Here is a 21,391-nt window from a genome sequence, read left to right as displayed (position 1 = left end):
AAATTAAGCAATTTGGATGGTTAGCCTCTAAGACCATTTCAGATCCTTAATTCTTTAAGTACCATCTCAGAATGAGCAAGTACAGCACTCACTGGCACTCACAGCTGAAGCCTGGAAGACAGTTTCAACAACTCTGCTGAAAATGACTATTTCTTCTCTAGTTTCTATGGAAACAGCCGTCAGGTTGGCAAAAATAGGACATGTACTTTAAAATAATCATTCAAGCAAAGTACACACATGATGGAAGACTTAAAAAAAAATAAATTGGAAGGCAACAGCCTTGGTTCTTAAGCTTCCAAATGGCAGACTGCATGCACCCCGTCACCACGGCTGAGATGATGGATATAAACCCACTGCATTTCAGCGAGGGATACACGGTACTGGTTGGGGTCCCTACGGTGGATCAATCCCTGAATTCCAAATGAGGTCTTTTCGTCGCCCCGGACTAAAATTGCTCATTGAGGACTGCATGGCACAATAAAACTGTTGCTCAGCTTTACACAGGCAAGTGACATTATTTAAAGAGTATAAAAAGCTCTTTTTGTAAACAAGTTTATGAAAAAAGTATCAAAACGCCTTTGCACTGGTTACACGGGAAATGTTGGGTTCTTCATTGCAGGGTTTAGGTAGGAAAACTTATGTTGTCTACTTTAAGAGTGAGGAGGAAAGAGAGGGACTGCCTCTCAAGTTGCTGTAGGCGGTTGGAAGCGGTTTTGCACGGGTGAAGGTGTCGAAGTGAGGCACACCGTGCCGTCCGTGTTAATAAGAAATACTACTTTAAAAAAGGAGCTGCTAAAGAGAAAAGATGAGGGGAGAGGGAAGTATCTTCTCGGAAACCACATCCACCTGCTAACTAGCAACTTCCCGGCCGGCAGAGTAGCACCCTGGGGCCCCTGCACTTCACGCCGGGAGCGGGGGGAGGGGGGGGAGGGGAGGGATGAGACACAACTCTCCCGTACCCCTTTTCCACTCACCCCTCTCCCCCGGCTCTCCCCAACCCTCCCCCACACACACCGGGCGCCCCTCCGTCCCTTCCCCCCAGGCCTCGCCACCCCACTCCCCTCCCCGTGCTCACAGGGCTCCGCCCCTCACCCCGGCGCCCCTCCAAGTTCTCGCACTCTGCCCCCACCCCTGGGCCCGACCCAACTCGTAAAAGGGGGACAAATACGTCCCCACAGGACAGACCCTAGGAGTGGCGAAAGCGAAGACGACTCTTCAGACCGGCCCCTTGCGCAAGCGCGTACCCCATCCAGAAGCCCCGCCTCCTTACTTCCTGCCCTCTGCCCGGTCCTTGGCGCCTTTTGCTCCGCCCACAGCGGGCGGTCGACACACCCGCCCATAATCTTCCTTCCCGAGGGCCGCCGACCGGGAGCGGACCGTGACGCTCTCACGCCCCCGTGTGGCTAGAGGAGGGACGTGCCTGCGGGCTGTGCTGTTTGCCTGGTACTCTTCTTCACTCACGTCCTTGGAACCTGATTCGGCTCCTCTAAAGAATGATCCAGGCAAGGCTGTGACCGCTGAAGATTCTAAGGCAGTGCTGGCCAAAAGAAAAGAGATTCTAGAGGGTTTCTGGAGCCCAGAGACTAAGGTTTCGTGGTTTTAAAGTTGCAGTGCTAGAAGCAGTCTTTGGAGTGTGAGAATTTTGCTTTCACCTGACTTTCTGGAATGGCACAGTTTAAGAAAAATGAAGTATAACCTGAAGCATCCAGAAGTTAACTGAAAAGAGCTGGCTACAAAACAATGGGTGTGGTATGTCTCATTTATGCCACCAAAAAGTATTTATCCAGCACCAAGTGCATCTTTCATGGAGCTTGTATCACAGTGAGGAGATCTAGGCAATAAGCAAGCAAACAAGCAAATAAACATGGTATCAGATAGTGATATGATTCTGTATTAGTTTGTTATATTTATATTCTCTGCACAATGAAAAAATATCTTAAAAGATATAAACACTATGAACAATTTTACGTGTCGCTTTTACAGGATTATAAGCAATGTTTTCTTTCACCTTGCTTATTTGTGTTTTATAATTTGCCTTTTACTTTGAAGGAACTATCCTGGCAGATCCCCGACCACTGGTTCCCTAACAACTCAAGTGACAGGTTCTCTGAATCTTCATGGGTTTATGTGAAGTGCGTGTATCTTTCCAAGGTCTCCAATGTACTAGCTATCTCTTGCTCAGCATGCCTGATTAACATGCTGTTATCAATAGAACAGATAGGTTCTCTGGGATGTCCAGGTGGTCCCGATCCTTTTGGACTGTGTTATGACAGATCGCAGAGATGGCACAATGACTATAATCAAGTCTACTACATGATTACATCTTCAGTTGTCTATAAACCATTCTCCTGGTTTCTGAAGTGGCCAGACTGGCAAATTAAATGGAGACATGACAGGGACAACTACTCTGTATCTATTAGGTCTTTAATGGTGGCATTAATCTCTACCATCATCATCCTAGCCCCTTGGATGAAATATTGGTTCTTATTTATTATCTCAACTCGATAAGGAAGGGACACTTTTAGTGGCTTTCACCTGGTTTTCCTCACCATGAGAACTCAAGGCCAAAGGCCTAATGTGGAGCTTGCTCTCAATATATACTCCCAATTATGCACTCAGGGACTGAGGAAAGACTACTGGATAGGTCCATGCTCCCATGGACTCACTGTAAACTGGATATTATACATACCTGTGCTCATTACCTGACCCCCATAAGTCCCCACTCTTAAAAAGAGGCCATGATAACACTTTGAGTTTCTAGGCAACAAGATCCTCTGGACTCTGCAAAATCTCTGGGTACTTCTCTTTCCCTAACATATAGTTGGCTGTGAAAATGGCCATAGGCCACAGAGTAATCATTGCAGTAATATCTGTTTCTGTGTTGCAGGGTTCTTCTTCTTAGGGAATGGGTTCTTCTCAGTCAATGGATTCTGTGGTCCAGGTCTGAAGATTGACTCAGATGTGAGAACTGTACAGGAAGTATGACTTTTTTATTAAGGCAACCACTCTCAGACCCCTCTTCTGCCATTCTTGCCTTCTTCTGGTTATAGATATCAAGCAGCACCCTATTGGCTGCCCATCTATTTTTCCCCTATGGACGCCTTGTACTATTAAATACCTTCACAGCACCTGAGGGCCAAGTACCCATGCAGCCCCTCTTAACTTGCCGGCTATTATAGTAATTACAGCCTCCAGGCTTCTGGTGGTTAAAGTCACCACCTAGCTTCTATCGCTTCAGGATGCTATCATTACCCTAGAGATTACCCTAGCCCCCTCTGAACTTCTTAGTGATGCTGGTATTTCTCTCACTAGTGCATTTCCCATTGCCATTGAGTATGGCCTGTCCTTTGGACCTCCTGTGGAGCATAACCCTCTGTCTGACCTTTTGATTCCACACAATAAATCCTTCGAGCAAGCTCACTTCCCTCAGGACCTCTTTTCTTCCCCTACAGTCTGCTAGGGCAATTCAGCTGCCTTCCTCCCTGGAGACTTCCCTTGACTGAGGTTGATATAACCGGCCTCATCAAAGAATATGCCTTCTCCCCAGGAAACAGCATGCATTCAGTGGCTGATGTTTTTTATTTTTATTTTTTTAATTTTTCCTTTCCTATTTGAGTGTGTGTGTGTGTGTGTGTGTGTGTGTGTGTGTGTGTGAGAGAGAGAGAGAGAGAGAGAGAGAGAGAGAGAGAGAGAGAGAGGAGAATCTCAAGCAGGCTCCACACTCAGTGTGGAGCCCAGTGTGATCCCACCCTGGATGGGATCATGACCTGAGCCGAAATCACGAGTTGGATGTTAACCGACTGAGACACCCAAGCGGCCGCAGTGACTGATTAATTTAGGAGATATAAAGGCCTGGCCCCTGTGCCTCAATTGAGACAACCCCATAAGGCCACCCCAGCTCCAGAGCTCTCCCTAGGATTGGTAAGAAGAACCACTTCTCCCTCTGCCCAGGCCTCTGTCCCTTATTCACTTATAGGTGTTGTCCCTGAGGATCCCTCCACTGCACCCCAAAAACCCTGAACACAGAGACTCAGAGTCTGTTTCCAGGGAACCCAACCCAAGGTAACTCGGGTTTTCTCCAGAAGTGGAAGCTGCTTGGATACAGAAAGACTTTCATTTATACCTCCCAGAGGAAGTACCAGAAGCTGAATACTGAGTAATTCTGAAGAATTGTGAGGCTTGGCTTGTGTTAGAACCGGGTGTAGACAGAAAGAAGCTCAACAAATAGCACAACTCTACTGATCTCAGTTCATGTTGAGAGCCACACAAGATGGCCACAGGACTTGAGAAGGGTCACAAGTTTGGTAGGCTGTAATGGACAGGTGGTTCCTTGACTGAAGTGGCCTTTCATTTTTCTTGAACATGTGCCAGGCATGACTGTTCCAGATGTTGGAAATGACTGGTTCTGGGTCTGAAGTCACCCAACATAGACAACTGCAGCAATATAGACAACTGCCTGTTCTACTCCAACAAAAAGTAGCTCAGCATTTTCTTCATCCATGGGCTTGACTGACTTTACTTTCTTCTTCTCTCAGCCCAGCCTTTCTTCCCACAGAACATGAACAGACATGTCTTTAATTTCTTTTCCTTTTTTTTTTGGCTTGAAAACAGTGGTCACACCAAGTTCTAGTATGTTATTGCCACCTGAATTGTTATGCTCTAGCTCATTGAGTGGTCTCCCTGCCTTCACCTCATTCCTCTTGTCTAACCAGCAGCCACCTGGACCCAGGTCCTGAAGCTGAAGCCTAGATGATACAATGTGGGTCAACAACTCCAAGGCCACAGCTTGGACACAACCTTGCTCGCTACCCTGGGATGAGTTTTCCAGAGATTCCAGTTGAGCACTTTTCTAAGAGTCAGCACAAACTATTACTCCTTTATTGCAAAAGTAAACCATTTTTTAAATATTTTTGAGAGACAGCCAGAGCACAAGTGGGGTAGGGGCAGAGAGAGGGAGACACAGATTCCGAAGCAGGCTCCAGGCTCTGAGCTGTCAGCACAGAGCCTGACATGGGGCTTGAACCCACAAACCAGGAGATCATGACCTGAGCCGAAGTCGGACACTTCAGCAACTGAACCAACCAGGCGCCCCAAAAGAAAACTATTAATACCAAGAAAAATGAAACAAAAAAGAGAAAAGTACCCTTAACCCACTACCCAAAGATAATTAATCACTGTTAACATTCGGATATGCCACTCTCTTGGAAGTCAAGATTAAAATTACTTTAAGTATTTAAAACTTGGATAGAATGACAGGTTTCTCACTGTACTTTTAATGTGCAGTCCTTTGATTCTTAACCACGTAAACATTTTTCCATGCTTATATGCTTTTTGGATTTCTTCTTTGGCAAATCTCCTGTCCATGCCCTCAACCCATTTGTCTATAAAATATTCCTTATTATCTTATGGTCTTACAAAAGTGCTTTACATAGTTAAGAATTGTCTGCCGTTTGCGTAATAAACATTTCCCCTGCTTGGCATCTGTCTTTCAACTTTGTTAATTCGTGTATGCGGATATACGTACTTAAAAAAATTTTTGGTATAAACAAATCTCTCTGTCTTCTCATGGTGGTTTCTGCCTTTGAGATTTATTTACCGTCTGTCTCAAACCCAAGATTATATGTTTACCAATATTTTCTTCTGGTATTTGAGTTTGTTCTCTCTTAAATCTTCATCAGGAATTCATTTCAGTACAAGATCAGACAGAAGAATATAACCTACAATATTTTCTGAATTATCAGGCCAGTGGAGCTTTTACAAAAGACACATGCAGGTGCTGTGCCCATGGGAGGATCACCAAGGTAACTGCTGTCCCAACAGTTTACTGAATAACCCATCTTGTCCTGACTGACTTGAAGCATCACTTTTGGTATATACTAAATCCTCTGCTTCTGGGCTTTTCTCTTTTGTTCCTTTGTCTGTTCTGGCAGTAGTGCGTGGTTCTAATTTTACAACACAGATTTTATTTTCAAATATTTTCTGGCTCTTCCTAATACACTCGACCTTCAGGATGGACTTTTGGAATAACTTTTCAAGTCCTCCCTACCAAAAAAAATGCACTGGGACTTTAATTCTGTTATTGCTGTTTTTAAACTTAGATTAATTAAGGGGCACCTGGGTGGCTCAGTGGGTTGAGCATCTGACTTCACTCAGGTCATGATCTCAAGGTTCGTGAGTTCAAGCCCTGCGTCGGGCTCTGCTGACAGCTCAAAGCCTGGAGCCTGCTTCAGATTCTGTGTCTCCCTCTCTCTCTCCCCCTCCCCCACTTACGCTCTGTCTCTCAAAATATGAATAAACGTTAAAATTTTTTCTAATAAATAAATAAACTTAGATTAATTTTGAGGAATTTTATTCTTTTGCAAGGTTGACTCTATCAATCCAGGAAACTTGACATGTGTCTCCATTTACCCAGGTCTTCTTTTATGTCCCTCCATAAAGTTTTATAGTCTTCTTATATGGGTCAAAGCAGTATATTTTTTAAAGGAACTGTAAACTTTGACTCCTTAGGATTATAAAATCTCCGAACTGGAAGGGACTTAAAAACCATCTTGTCACCCCACCCAATCTGTTTCTGAGCCCACCTCTTGAACAACCAAAGATACAGAATGAATTTTCATGTTGTTGGGTTTTTTTTAACATGATGACATCATATTATATGTATTCTCTGTGCCTTCCAGTTTATCACTTGAACAACAGGTCTTGGAAAAAGTTCTGACCAACATATATAGATCACCTTAATCCATTTTAATCACTGCATGGTGTTCTATGGAAATGATATTGCATCATTTAATTTATCACCCCGCTGTCCCTCGACATTTAAGCTATCCCTGTCATTTTGCTGTTACAAATATCTCAGCTTACAACCTTGAACCCTTACTAAAATCAAAGTCCCCGAAATTCTAGAGCACAAGACCAGTGCCTGCAAAGTCGCCCCCTCCTCCTCAAACTCACCACTGGGTGGCACAACGCCTGTTCAAAGAAAGTCTGACTTCCCGATGTCCTTAGATTCTGTTCAACAAACGTTTATTGAACATGCATTATACAGTAGGCACTGGAATTTTTTAATACACTAATTTCAATAAAATAAACAAGTTCACTAATTCAAAATCACTTTCGGAATGCACACTGCGTGCCCGGCACTGTGTTTGTCTGGAGAGTCCAGGGAAAACTAACAATCCCCTGCTATTCTAAACTCCAACAACTCTCAAAATAAAACAGGAGTCATTGCAACATGGTACCCACTTACTTCTAAGCCCCAGGTGAGTCCACACAGTAGGCCAAAAGACCAGGACAGCAGATTCTCAAATAATTTGGACAATCACTTAAATGTGTCATGAGATTTCCACACTTACATTCCCAGGCTCTTGCACAGGCCATGTTTTCTGTGTGGAAGACTAATTTGGTGTTCCTTCAGAAGGACACCCTGAGACAAGGAATCAGATGCAATCATTCATTTGGGAAGTGATCCCAGGCAGCACCAGTTGGGGAGCAGAGAAGTGAGACACGGAAGGAAAGGAAGCCAATAAATGATGCATTAACAAACGAGTTACAACTGGGGGCAGATGGAGAGAGTCCCTCTGATGAATATGGGAAGACTGTGTAACACACACCTCAGAGTTTCCAAACAGAGGGATGAAGTTGCTGGTCTATTTATCCACTAACTCCAGCTACTCATTGGTTGAGGGCTGTCCTGGGGATGATTAATTCTCTAGCACTTCCAGCCTCCTTCATGTGCTCCTGGAAGCTCAGAAAAAGCCTCCAGCAAAGGGATTCAGACACTGACGGCTGCAAGCTGAACCAGCATGTGCAGAAATATGGGCCAGGCACCAACATGCCAGTAGGTATGAGTGGGCACCAGTAGCATCTGCTACAAATGCCTTTTCTACTGTCACCTGGCTAATTTATTCTTCAAAACACAGGGCAGTAGTCGCCCACTCTGGCAAGTCTTGTATGCATCTGCACCAGGCCTGGTGACTTGTCCCACTTTTCTGTGCACCAGGAGCATTTTGTGTTCATGTCATTCCTACTAAGACTCTAAGTGGTGGCTCTGAGACCCAGGTTGGCCCACTCTAAATCCCAGAACAAAATCACTAACATGCTTCCATACAAGTGAGCTCCTTGACTTGTAGATCCATGACTCCAATCTCTGCCCCTGTCTCCATGTCATGATCTGCTCTGTGTTTCTGTGCATCCTCTCTTTTTATAAGGACACCCACCGGTCATTAAATTGGGGGCCCACCCTAAGTCCAGAAGATCTTCAGCTTAGGGGCGCCTGGGTAGCTCAGTTGGTTAAGCATCCAACTCTTGATTTTAGCTCAGGTCATGATCTCAGGGGCGTGAGATCTCTTCCGGGGTGCCTGGGTGGCTCAGTTGGTTAAGCGACCGACTTCGGCTCAGGTCATGATCTCACAGTTTGTGAGTTCGAGCCCCGCGTCGGGCTCTGTGCTGACAGCTTAGAGCCTGGAGCCTGCTTCGGATTCTGTGTCTCCCTCTCTCTCTGCCCCTCCCCTGCTCATGCTCTGTGTCTCTCTGTCTCTCAATAAAAAACATTAAAAAAAAAAAAAGATTCTCTCTCTTCCTCTGCCCCGCTTCCCCACTCACACGCTCTCTTTATTTATAAATAAATATCCTTAATTAACAACTACAACAATTCTATTTCCAAAGGAAAGTTAAAGGAGATAACTTTCCTTTGAGGCCCTTAAATTAGAATATAGGACTGGAACGATTGGTGGCCATCTTGCCCATGATGTGGACAAAGCTGGCCTAAAAAACAAAGCCAACCCAGAAGCAGAATAAAGATATGAAGAGAGAAATAGAAACCTGACATTAGTTGAGCCCTTGGATCCAGCCATACCTGAAGCTAACATCTCCCCTTCTCACTTTCCAGTTATGAGTCAACAAATTTCTTTTGCTTACACTAGTTTGAGTTGTTAACACTTGGAACTGGAACAGTCCTTGCTGATACACTCCAGTGTTGCACATCTGCTGGTCTCCCTCGATCCATTTTCCCTCCCTCTTGTTCTCATACCTGACAAATCCCTATTTATCCCCAGGTCTCAGTTCAAGTAGAACTTCCTCAAGCAGATCTTCCCTAAACTGATACCCACCTCCACCCCAGATTCCATCAGTTTTCCCTAATGGATGTTGTCATAGCCCCGTCCTCCTTTCTCATAATAATCATCCCACATTATTGCAATTGCCTTTGTATTGATCCTCCTGTCCCCAAATCACTAATGCAACACAGTCATGAAATATAGTCAGTGGCTAATGTCTAGTCACTCACAACTTAGAATATTCATTTTTTTTCTGAAAAGTATAGTAAAATAAACAATGACCAAGCCTAACTATTTCTGTGTGGCTACTAAACAGTTGTTTAATATGTCCTGATTAATTTTTAGTATATAAGCTAGTAATTGCTTTTACTTAGGATTTCTTAATGAAATAATAATAATACATTTTTAAACTCCCCAGGCTGATCAAAGAGAGTAATTAGAAGAGGATAATTATACTCATGAAGGATAAAAATTATTGCTTTAATAGTATTTAGTGGTCTGATTAGACGAAATAAAGGAAGAACCCAGTTTGCCAATTCTTTAAGCATTTTCTGAAGATCTGAATTAAGTCTAAATAATACAGCACCACAAACTGCCCTTCATTTAAATAATTTCTGCATTTTTTCCTTGATTATTAAAACCAGTTATAATCATTGTGGAAAAGTTAGGAAGTACATAAAAGCATAGCTGGAGACAACAGAAAGCTCTATTATCCCCATCAATGAATATTTGCATTTTATTTCTGTGTGCATCCATAACCAGACACCAGCTCAGATCCTGGCTCTTACCCCCAAGGAAACTCCTGCTCTTACCTTACGATCCTCTGGGGTTCCTGATTTCACTTCTCATGGTCCTTTATCCCACAGAAACAAAGAAATGCCTTTTCCTTCTTGATTTCCACACAAATGACACTGCCCATACAGCACACTTTCACGGCCAATTCGTACTGAAAATTTGGCAGTAAAGGCAAGGAGGAAATTCACGTCACAGGTCCATATGCATCATTCATGCATTCAGCAGAAATAGCCTTTTAAAAAAATGGAATATTAGAATTCTGTTTTCTCAGTCAAGTCACACACTAGGGGTTCTGTGCTGGGTTAAATAGTATCCCCCCCCCCACCCCTCAAAATCACGTCCACCTAGAACCTGTGAATGTGACCTTATTAGGAAAAAGGGTCTTTGCAGATGTAATCAAGTCAAGATGAAGTTTCACTAGATTAGCGTGGGTCCTAATCCAATGACTGGTGTTTTACAAGAAGAGGGAAATTGGGGAAGGACCCCCTCGGGAAGGAGGCCGAGGTTGCAATTTTGGTGCCACAGGCCAGGGAATACCAAGGACTGCTGGCAACCACAGCAAGCTAGAGAATGCTTTCCTAGAGCCTTCAGAGAGAACACCACCCTGCTGACACCTTGACTCTGAACTTCAAGCCTCCAAAGCTATAAGAAATAATTGTTTTCTGTTATTTGAAGCCACCAAATTTGTTGTGCTTAATCCTGGCAGCTCCAGGAAACTAATAGAGGCCCAAGGGATCCTTTCTCTGCCCCCACCCCCATCCCCTCCTCCCCTCCCTCCCCTCCCCCCCCCCCCCCCCCCCCCCCAGCGTCCACCCAATGCCAAAAAATTCCTTCTTGCTTCTGGAATCAAAGCAATTTAGGTTATTTTGCTCCTCCCCCAAGCAAGAGCCCTTCCTTTGCATATCCAAAGGCCCATTCTTGGCTTCCACTAAAGGCCTGGGGCCAGGGAGGACTTCCCTTTCTTCTGCCTCAGCGGCTGTTCAAAGAAAACTGAGTGAGCAAAGATTGATCCCGACCCTGATAAAAATTATACCATTCTGAAGATTAAAAAAAAAAAAAGAAGGAAAAAAGGAAAAGGAAAGCAGTTATGGCCAGCTTTGATGTGAATAAAACAGCAAATTGTGCATATAAAGTAACAAATCCCATTTTTGTTTTTTAAAATGGAGTGGGGGGCACCTGGGTGGTTCAGTGACTTGAGTGTCTGACTTTGGATCAGGTCATGAACCCATGGTTTGTGGGTTCCAGCCCCGCGCTGGGCTCTGTGCTGTCAGAGCCTGGAGCCTGCTTCGGATTCTGTGTTTCCCTCTCTTTCTCTCAAAAATAAATACACATTAAAAAAAAATTTTTTTAATTAAATAAAACAGAGTGGGATCATTATATAATTTTGTTATTCTTCCCCGGCCCCATATTAGAAAGTCCTCAAGGGTTATACTATAATTTGTACAGATCCACAATTCCTTATCTTCAAATCCAAATTGCTCTGAAAACCAAATGCTGTTTTGAACGTTTGGTGCCAGCTCATGTGGCAGTAAAGCTGACCTGAAGTGGCCTACGGCTATTTACGGTCTATTTATACCAATTAGTGTGACTATAAATAAGTTTCATGGCAGAAACCTGTCTCTGTTGAGGATGCTGCCGCAAACCCTACTGAGGGGGCTAGATAACGGGTACCAAGTTCTCCTAAAAACCCAAGATTCTGAATTGGGCAACATTCTCTCAAGGAGTTGTGGACCTGTATGACCATCCCCCTGCTGTTGGATATTTGGGCTCCTTTCAGCGTTTTGTTATTATAAGTTTTCTGCTGCAGGAGACAGATCTTATCTGTGAACCTTTGTGTGCATCACTATTTATCTCCCCAACATAAATTCCTTGACATGGAATTAGGAAATCAAAGAAAATAAACACTTTTAAGGTCCTTGGTGGATATTACCAGCTTGTTTTCCAGAAAGGTTATACAATGAACACGTCCCTCACCAGCACTGAATAAGACCCGTTGTATCAATTTCACAGAGAAGAATTTTTATCCCACTTTGCTTTGAAGTGCGGTAATTACTGGTGATGTTAGATATATTTTTAAAAGATGTTTATTATCGGGGCACCTGGCTGGCTTAGTCGGAGGAGCATGTGACTCTTGATCTCAGGGTCTTGGGTTCAAATCCCCACGTTGGGTGTAGAGATTACTTAAATATATAAAACTCAAGAAACAAACAAACAAAAAAAGATGGTTATTATCATTTCTAGTTCTTCTTCCGGAATTGTCTATTCGGGACCGTTGCCCATTTCCTACTGAAGTCAGGACCATCTCATAAGGTTGTTCTGTGAATGAACTGCACCAAGACAAACAGGGTGCAGTGGCTAAAATCAAGTCTGACTCCAATCATCTACCTATCTGTGCACCCTCAACTGAGGGACACTTTTTCCTTCTTACAAAGGCTCCTGCCTACTTGTGTACTTGGCAAGCCTGCACTACAAGACTGGGTCCAACTACATGGAGTGTCTTTTTCTAATTTATCTGCCCAGAGAGGGGAGCCCTTTTTAATTTGCACAAAGGTACCTAGCTAAGGTCTTGATTAGATCATTGTTTTTCTAATCAATTTGTCTCAGTTCTTTATATAGTAAAGCTATTAACTTTTTGCATATTATTTTGTGCTGTATTTTCCTTGCTTATTATTTTGTATTCTTTCCACTCATCAATTATTCAAATGCATTCCATATTGCTTTTCACTAACAAAACCTTCATGGAGTTCTAAGTGGCTTTCTTTCTCTTCCTTTTGCGACTATTATTTTGAGTGGTGACATATGGGAAGAAGCATATGAAATTTACCTCCTTGAATGGTTAATCCCTGATGTCGAAGGCCAGAACTAGCCATTTGGGGGAACATCTATACCTACCTCATCTATCCAGCCATTTAATCAATATTAATTATTGAGCATTAAGTACTGAGCACCTGCTATGTTCCAGGAACTGTGCTAGAATTTGAAAATGCAGAGGTGAATAAATAAAAAGAAACAGCTCTTTCTTTCATGAACTTGCATTGGACACTGTGTATTCAAGTTTAAAGTTAACTATTAACATTAGCTAACATTTATGAGAGCTCACAGTGTGGCAGGCACTAGCTTAAGTACTCACATGCACTAGCGTATTTACTTATCTCACCAACCCTTTGAGGAGGTAGGTATACTAGTGTCCCCATTTTACAAGTGAGGAAACTGAGGCATGAGGAGTGTAAGTACCCAGATCCAAGCTCACACACTGACAAGTAGCTTTGCCAGAAGTTGCACCCAGACGTCTCAGCCACCTGCCTTCCTACAGGACTCTCACAGATTGGTCACTTGAACTGCCTATTCCAACCCTCCCACCCTGTTCTCAGATGGTTACCCCTAAATAGCAGGCAGTGGATGGACGATAATCACAAATGGCAGACACTCAAGTCTCTCGGTCTGAGGCTCTGCTCCTACCAACACCCTCCTCCTCCACAGGTCAGTGGCCCCCAACCTCTGACATGGCCTTGTCTCCTGGTGCCAATCTGGGCTTGTCCTTCTGTCTCCATTTCTAGTTTTGACCCTTCCTCGTTTCCTTCTACAACTCATTCTCCTCTTTCTGCCCCTGAAGAGCTGGGGTCTTTGGAGGCACAGTGCTAGTTCTTTTCCCTTTTCAGTCTTTTACCTTTCCCTAGGCAACGGCATCCGTGTTTGTGGTTTTAAGTACCTTTCAAAAGTACCTTTCAAAACCTAAATGCCGGTGCTTCCAGAATTCCCAGCTCCAGGCCATAAAACACCAGACATCTATATCCAACTCCTGGCTGAACCCAATATGTCTGAAAACGATACTCACCAATTCACTCCCACCAAAGATGTTCTCACTGTGTCCTCTGCCACAGGGAACAAATGGTACCACCAACCAGTCACAAAGGACAGAAACCTGGGAACCATTCTTGACACCTCTCTCCTCCTTACCACCCCTATATTTGAATCCATTCCCAAGTCCTACTGATTCTGTATCCTAAGCATCCCTCCAAAACACCCACTTCTCTCCATCACCCCCACCATCCTATACACCTGCTCTCAGGCCAAACTATCTTTATCTCTCTGAGATTCTTTTTTTCTCGTCTTCTGTTGTTTCCTTTCCTCTACTCTCTCCTTTTGTCTGTTCTCCGTACTCCAGCCAGTGATCTTTTTAGAACACAATATGATTATGTCATCCCCTGAAAAATATTTTTTTCAACAATTTCCCTATGCTCTTGTCTGGTGCATATTTCCCTATGCTCTTGTCTGGGGTGAAGTTGTGTCATTAGGGAGGAGGGGACCCCTTTTTCTCCATGCAAACGTTCTCACCAGCCCATATGCCAGTCCTTGCATGGCAGGGTTTAGTTCAACTAGAAAGGATGCCATTTTATGTCTGCACAGAGGGCATGTCCTTTGCTAATTTGCACAAAGGTGAAAATATTTAATAAGCTTGAAAGGCCTTCCATAGTCTGTCCTCAGCCTACATCTCTGGCCTCATGTAGTACCACCTTCCCCTTGTTATTTATATTCTAACCATGCTGTACTACTCTTAGGTACTCCCTGTGCTAAACCACACTCCCTGTGCCCCAGGACCCTTGCACATGCTGTTCTTTCCTACCAAAATGCTTCTCCTCACTCACAAATAGCATCTACTGTACCTTACATCTCAGATTAAATGTCAATTCCTTAAGAATGTGACTCTTGCTAAGACTAGGTCAGAATTCTACACATGCTCATTTTCTTTACAACACTTACCTCATTTTTAAGTTGTGCCCTTACTTATGTGATTGTAGAGTTAATATCTTTGCCTCTTGCCTTTAAGTTCCACAAGGGCAAGAACTCTACCAGTCAGATTGTTGGTTGTAAGCAACAGAGACATTCTAATAGCAACATGCTCTACCCAACTGAGCTGACCGGCCAGGTGCTAAGAAACTGATTCTAGCTAAATTTAATGAAAAAAAAAATTATTGGGAGGATATGAGTAAGTTCACAGAGTCCATGGGAAGACTGGAGAACCAGATTCAGAAAATGGTAAGCAACTAAGGTTCGCTGGACAACAGGAACATGGCCAAGGTCAAGCAATGAGACAGTCTGATGGAAACGCCTCACTGATGCTGCTACCAGTGGGTACATGGCAGCCATGGAACAGCTGTACACCTTGCTGGGAGTAATTGAGCAGGTGGCCTGATGTACCTTCATGTCCTTTAGATCAGTGTCCAAGGCAGGAAGGTTCGATGGCTGTGCCTGGTCACATGCCGTATCCCACCAGCCAGGGAACAGGGTCACCAGGCCTCCCACTAAGATTCACAAAATGAGGTGCTTCCCCCATTTGAGAAGGTTGTGGGGATGCCAGGTAAGTTGGATTAAAAAAAAAAAACAACTGACAAATGAACACCAGAGAAACCAAATCTTTCAATTCATGATATATTCCCCCTATTAGCACAATATCTGACTTAAAATAAGACAAAAAATACTTGAAGGAATGAACGAGTGATCTACCCTCAGCATCCTTAAAGACACAGGTTGTCCAACTTGGGACTGCTTCAGGATAACCACCTACAGTCACTCAGGGTGTCTACACTGCAGGTATACCCAGAACCAGACAAACTGGCCATTCCATCAAGCTTATTTAGGCAAGATCAGAAGACAAGAGCTCTGTGAGGTAGAATCAGTAGGTATTATCAGACCCATTTGATGATGCCAGTGTGAGGTTCAGGGAGGTGAACTACCACATTTAAGATCACCTAGCTGAAAAGAGAAAACCAAGACATAAAGTATAAACCTGCTGACCTAGTTAATACCTCCTATATCACATTGTGGTTCGATGGCATATAATAATGTGCTTCCCATCAAAATAGTCGGGTGGACAGAACATTCCCTCAAAGAGCATCAGCTAACAAGGGATTTGAGAGTAGTGGGTAGTACTAAGGAGACTGAGTCACATGCAGTGTGGGAGCCCTGAGTGCACAAGCCTTCTGAGGGTTAGCATGAATCAGCCAAGGGATTGGTGTCTCTGTCTTTTCCAAGGAGACATGATGCCATGCATTGGTAAGCTGCCTGCTGTTAATGTGTTCAAACCATCACTGCGTATCTTTTCTCTTTCCCTTCTCACCCACCTCAGTTTGGCCTCCTTGCACAGGGTGGATGTGAATTTCCCCCTAAATCGAGGACATATGGCTGTGTGGTACCTGGGGAGGCAGCTCTCCTGCCTTCAGTGTACCCTAGAAGTGAATGGGCCCAGCCCCCTCCCCCTCCCACCCTCCCGACAATTCCTTCCTGAAGACTGTCATAAAAAAAAGCAATCAAGAAACGTCTAGTGGTATTTAGCAAAGACAGAATGGTTTCAGGAGGGAAATTACAGCTGGAAGATGTCCACCAGGGTTCTCTATTGGTTGTAAAAGAAATCAATTATGTTCCCAAACGTCCTTGGAGGGATTCTATCTAAGTCCCTGGGACTAAGCGTCTTCACTACTTGGCATGGAGTGTGGGTCTCTACCCTGCAGTGTCATAGCGTAGGGTGTAGTGGTAAAACACAGACTCTAAGGAGGGGAGCCCTGGATTTGAACTCTAGCTGTACTCCTTACCAGCGATGTCATTGGTGGAAAGTCTTTTTTTTTTTTTCTTTTTTTTTTTTTTTGCTTTAGTTTCCTCATCAGTAAAACAGGAACAGCAAAACATACTTCATGTTCACGGGGTTATTGAGAAATAAATGAGAGCATCAGGATGAAAACACCGTAGGGCAGTGTTTGCCATGTCCTATGTGCTTAATAAATGGCAGCCATAGGTATCAGTTCAATTTGACACACTTTCCCGAGAGCTTATTAGTTGCCAGGCACCCTGGACAACCCAGTGTGGGTTATAGAAATAACTCCCCCAGAATCCCTTTTTCCCCTTGGAAAGGATTTGTTCAAAAAAGGATGGAGGAGAGGGCCATGGGAGAAACAGCTCTTCCGTAACTAAACACAAAAATGCACCCTGCCTTACAATTCCACAGAGGCAAGATAGTATATTGGTTACACACATGGATTTGGGGGCCATCTTCTATGTGGTAGACAGAATAATGCCCCCCATCACCAAAGATGCCCACTCCTAATCCCCCAAACTTGTGAATATGTTACATTACATGGCAAAAAGGACTTTGCAGATGTGATTAAGGTTAGAGACCTAGAGAATGGGATAATCTAATCTGGCATTATGTGGGTAGACCCAGTCTAATCACAAGTCCTCGTGAATGGGGAACCTTGCCCAGAAGCGGCCAGAAAGAGATGAGACATGGTGGAAGAATGGTCAGAGGGATGTAGTGTGAGAATTCAGCTTGCCATTGCTTGCTGCAAAGAGGAAGGATGGGACTATGAGCCAGGGAAAGTGGATTGCCACTACAGACTGGGGAAAGCCCTTACTTTACACTGCCAGTAAGAAAGCAGAGATCTGGGATCTACAACAGAAAAGGAAATGAATTCTGCCAACAACCTGAATAAACAGAAGATAAAATTTCCCCTGGCATCCCCAGAAAGGACCACAGCCCTGCAGGCAGCTTAATTTTTAGCCTACTGAGATTTATATAGGACTTCTGACCTGGAGAATTACCAGATAATGAATGTGTGTCAACACAGGAAATTAGCAAAAACTAATAGGCTCTGGCTTGCAAATTTACAAATTGGGAGGCAGTACAGCACACTGGATTTGAGGGCCAATCTGCCCGGTTCTAATTCCAGATGTGCCACTTACTAGATCTGTGACCACAGGCAAGTAATTTCACCTTCAGTGTCTTAATTTTTTCATCAGTTACACGAATAATAATACAGCCACTCAAACTAGCGAAAGAGTATGTTAAAGTAAAATAAAAGACTATTATAGAGACCTATAATATAATTTCAAAAGCAAGACATTTATTTCCTTCTCATATCATAATAAAGGTGGGCCACTTGGCACGGGCAGCTTTTTTTTTTTTTTGTATATAATTTATTGTCAAATTGGCACCCAACAGGTGTCCTCCTCAATGCCCATCACCCACTTTCCCCTCCCTCCCACCCCCCATCAACCCTCAGTTTGTTCTCAGTTTTTAAGAGTCTCTTATGGTTTGCCTCCTTCCCTCTCTGTAACTTTTTTTCCCCCTTTCCCCTCCCCCCCTGGTCTTCTGTTAAGTTTCTCACGATCCACATATGAGTGAAAACAAATGGTATCTGTCTTTCTCTGCCTGACTTATTTCAGTTAGCATAACACTCTCCAGTTCCATCCACGTTGCTACAAAAGGCCAGATTTCATTCTTTCTCATTGCCAAGTAGTATTCCATTGTATGTATAAACCACATCTTCTTTATCCATTCGTCAGTTGATGGACATGTAGGCCCTTTCCATAATTTGGCTAATGTTAAACATCGGGGTACAAGTGCCCCTATGCCTCAGCACTCCTTTATCCCTTGGGTAAATTCCTAGCAGTGCTATTGCTGGGTCATAGGGTAGATCTATTTTTAATTTTTTGAGGAACTTCTACATCTTTCCAGAGCAGCTGCACCAGTCTGCATTCCCACCAGCAGTGCAAGAGGGTTCCCGTTTCTCCACATCTTCTCCAGCATCTATAGTCTCCTGATTTGTTCATTTTAGCCACTCTGACCAGCGTGAGGTGGTATCTCAGTGTGGTTTTGATCTGTATTTCCCTGGTGAGGAGTGACATTGAGCATCTTTTCATGTGCCTTTTGGCCATCTGGATATCTTCTTTTTTTTTTTTTTTAATTTTTCTTTTAACGTTTATTTATTTTTGAGACACAGAGAGACACAGCATGAATGGGGGAGGGTCAGAGAGAGAGGGAGACACAGAATCTGAAACAGGCTCCAGGCTCTGAGCAGTCAGCACAGAGCCCGACGCGGGGCTCGAACTCACATACCGCAAGATCGTGACCTGAGCCAAAGTCGGACGCTTAACCCAGGCGCCCCGGATATCTTCTTTATAAAAGTGTCTATTCATGTCTTCTGCCCATTTCTTCACTGGATTGTTTTTCGGGTGTGGAGTTTGGTGACTATAGATTTTGGATACTAGCCCTTTTATCCGATATACCAACCAGGTGGCCATGGCTCTGCCTTTGTAAATAGGTGACTTCCAAGGTTGCTCTAGCTCCCTAATAGTGGAAGTCCAGGGACAGAGACATCCCCTTAAGAAAGTACAATGGAAGTGCTATTCACATTGTTGGAGAGAGCTTAACTATTTCTAGTTATTTTTTCCCCAGGTTCTTGGGGGCCTTGCTGTCATTCTAACAAGAGTGATCATTTACAAATACATACTCAATTTTTCATGTCTTCTATCTAATCTTTAAATTTTTTTAATGTTTATTTATTTTTGAGAGAGAGACAAGAGACAGAGTGCAAGCGGGGGAGGGGCAGAGAGAGAGAGAGAGAGAGAGACATAGAATCCAAAGCAGGCTCCAGGCTCTGAGCTGTCAGCACAGAGCCTGATGCGGGGCTTGAACTCACAGACCGCAAGATCATGATCTGAGCCGAAGTCAGTGCTCAACCGAGTTACCCAGGCGTCCTCTAATCTTTTTTTTTTTTTTTTTTTAAGTAAACCTATCCCCAACGTGGAGCTTCAACTCATGACCCTGAGGTCAAGAGTCGAATGCTCCACCAACTGAGCCAGCCAGGCGCCCCTCTTCTATCTAATCTATAAAATCAAGCATATTAGATAAGACTCTACCTATTTCACAAAGGCGCCTGGCTGGCTCAGTCAGTTAAGCATCCAACTTCGGCTCAGATCAGGATTTCACGATTTGTGGGTTCAAGAGCAGAGCCTGCTTGGGATTCCCTCTCTCTCTCCCCCTCTCTCTGCTCCTTTCATGTGTTCTCTCTCTGTCTAAAATAAATAAATAACTTAAAAAAATACACAAGAAAAAATGGGAGTCTAAAAGACCACGTAACTTCAAATCCCATACATTTTACACCTAACCAAAGTATCTCTGCCATTTAAGTGATACCAAAAAGCTAAAGAACAAAACGACAATTTAAGAACAGAAATGATCCAGAAAACAATAAACAGGAGACTAACTAGGGAGACAAGCGGAGCAAACACTAGACAAGATAGAAATCCGAGTATTGGCGCTCTAGGGTAATGCTGCGACTATGTGCCTGACTTGGGAAAATCCATTCTCCTCTCTGGGCCTCTATGTCTCCATCAGCAAAATGGAGTCGCGGATTCAATGATCCTTCTTCCAGCTCTGACGTGTGGTGATTCTATTTGGAAAACAGTGAAGCCAAAAATATGTGAGCAGGGGAAAAGGCTATGATTTTTCAAATCGCTCCAATTAAGGAAATAGCAAGAGTGGAGAAAGTCCCGGGACCGAAACAAGGAAGCCAGATGAGCCTCCCACGGGGCTCACAAGACAAGCCGTGACCTGTTTGGTGAGCCACACCTGCTCCTCACATTCCTTCCAAGGGCAGTCCCAGGCCTGTGCACACAGCAGTGAAGAGGAATTCTGAGGGGAACTCCTGGAGGTAGAGACTAAACCCCGGAATATAGCTAGTTCTAGATACTCCTGCCCTCAGCAGATGCAAGCTGAGTTTCAAAACATACGTGTGAGGGGTTCTTCCTTAACACAAGTGAAGAAGAAAGGTGTCTCAACCCACTTGGTGCCTAGGAGAACAGCCTGGGCTAGGAGGCCAAAGACAAAAGTTCTCAACCCTGGCTTTAGCACACCGAGGATGTGTGATTCAGAGCTACCCAAGCTCTTTGGACCTCGGTTTTCTGTCATGTGAAATGGATAAGGTCTATAGGAGAGGAGCAAATTTAAGATACCCTGAACTCTAAGTGCTCATATTGTTCCAGGCACTTTATCAATTACTTCCTTTAATCTTTGCATTGATGAAAGAGATCTGTAGTTTCATGCAACGCAAAGGGAAACTGCAGAGAGGTAAGGGACTTACCTACTTACCTGCCTAGTGGTGAAGGATTCGAACTCAGGTTTGTCATCACTTGGGTTATTTCCAGGAAGCCCATGGCTCAAAGACGATTCATGTACAAAGTGCTTTTGTGAAGTATTAAGTGCAATAAAGTGCAAAGACTCTTAGTCCTGAATTAATGCAGAAATTTAGAAATTATCCAGAAGGGACAGTCTATGAAGAAATTGGCATTTTCAGGGCTTTTTCCTTTGTTCAGCCGTCCACTCAACCCTCAATCTGTTTATTTTGTAGGCAGTCAGGTGAGTTTTTTGAAGTGACTCTTGAAACAACGGCAGTCTGCTGCAGTAAAAAGAATGCCAGCCTGTCTAGTTTCCAGCTGTGCCACGGGAACATTCATCTCCAGAAGTCACTAGCCTGTTCCCTCTGTAAAATGAGGGGCTAGGTTTGAGGGGCCATGGTCTCTTGAGCTAAGCTGGCTATTCAGTGACTCAGGGAAGCTGCAGGAGTGGAGTCTCACACTATTACAGTTCCCATTCTGGCCTCGGCCCCTTCCACTTTGAGGAAGCCAGCCTACATGCATCTTCTCCCCCTCCCCCACCCCCCCCAAGCCCCATCTGAACCAGAGAGGACTTTGCGGGGGGGGGGGGGGGG

At 44.0% G+C, this 21,391-nt stretch overlaps 1 protein-coding gene across 3 annotated transcripts in view; it reads right to left on the bottom strand.

Moving 5' to 3' along the window:
* Nucleotides 1-1,285, bottom strand: part of OMA1 (OMA1 zinc metallopeptidase) — an 83,005-nt gene extending 81,720 nt beyond the window's left edge. For 2 of the 3 annotated variants that reach the window (XM_058717242.1, XM_058717239.1), the window contains exon 1: nucleotides 1,186-1,285. The gene's annotated coding sequence lies outside the window, so the exon portion shown is untranslated. Of the gene's footprint in view, nucleotides 1-1,092; nucleotides 1,113-1,185 lie in introns of those variants that run through there. The other variant, XM_058717241.1, reaches the window with a different exon arrangement.
* Between the last annotated feature and the right edge of the window lie 20,106 nt (nucleotides 1,286-21,391).

This window comes from Neofelis nebulosa, chromosome 2 (assembly GCF_028018385.1).
Source record: "Neofelis nebulosa isolate mNeoNeb1 chromosome 2, mNeoNeb1.pri, whole genome shotgun sequence".
Lineage (NCBI taxonomy): Eukaryota > Metazoa > Chordata > Mammalia > Carnivora > Felidae > Neofelis > Neofelis nebulosa.
This window is presented reverse-complemented; position numbering and strand designations above follow the sequence as displayed.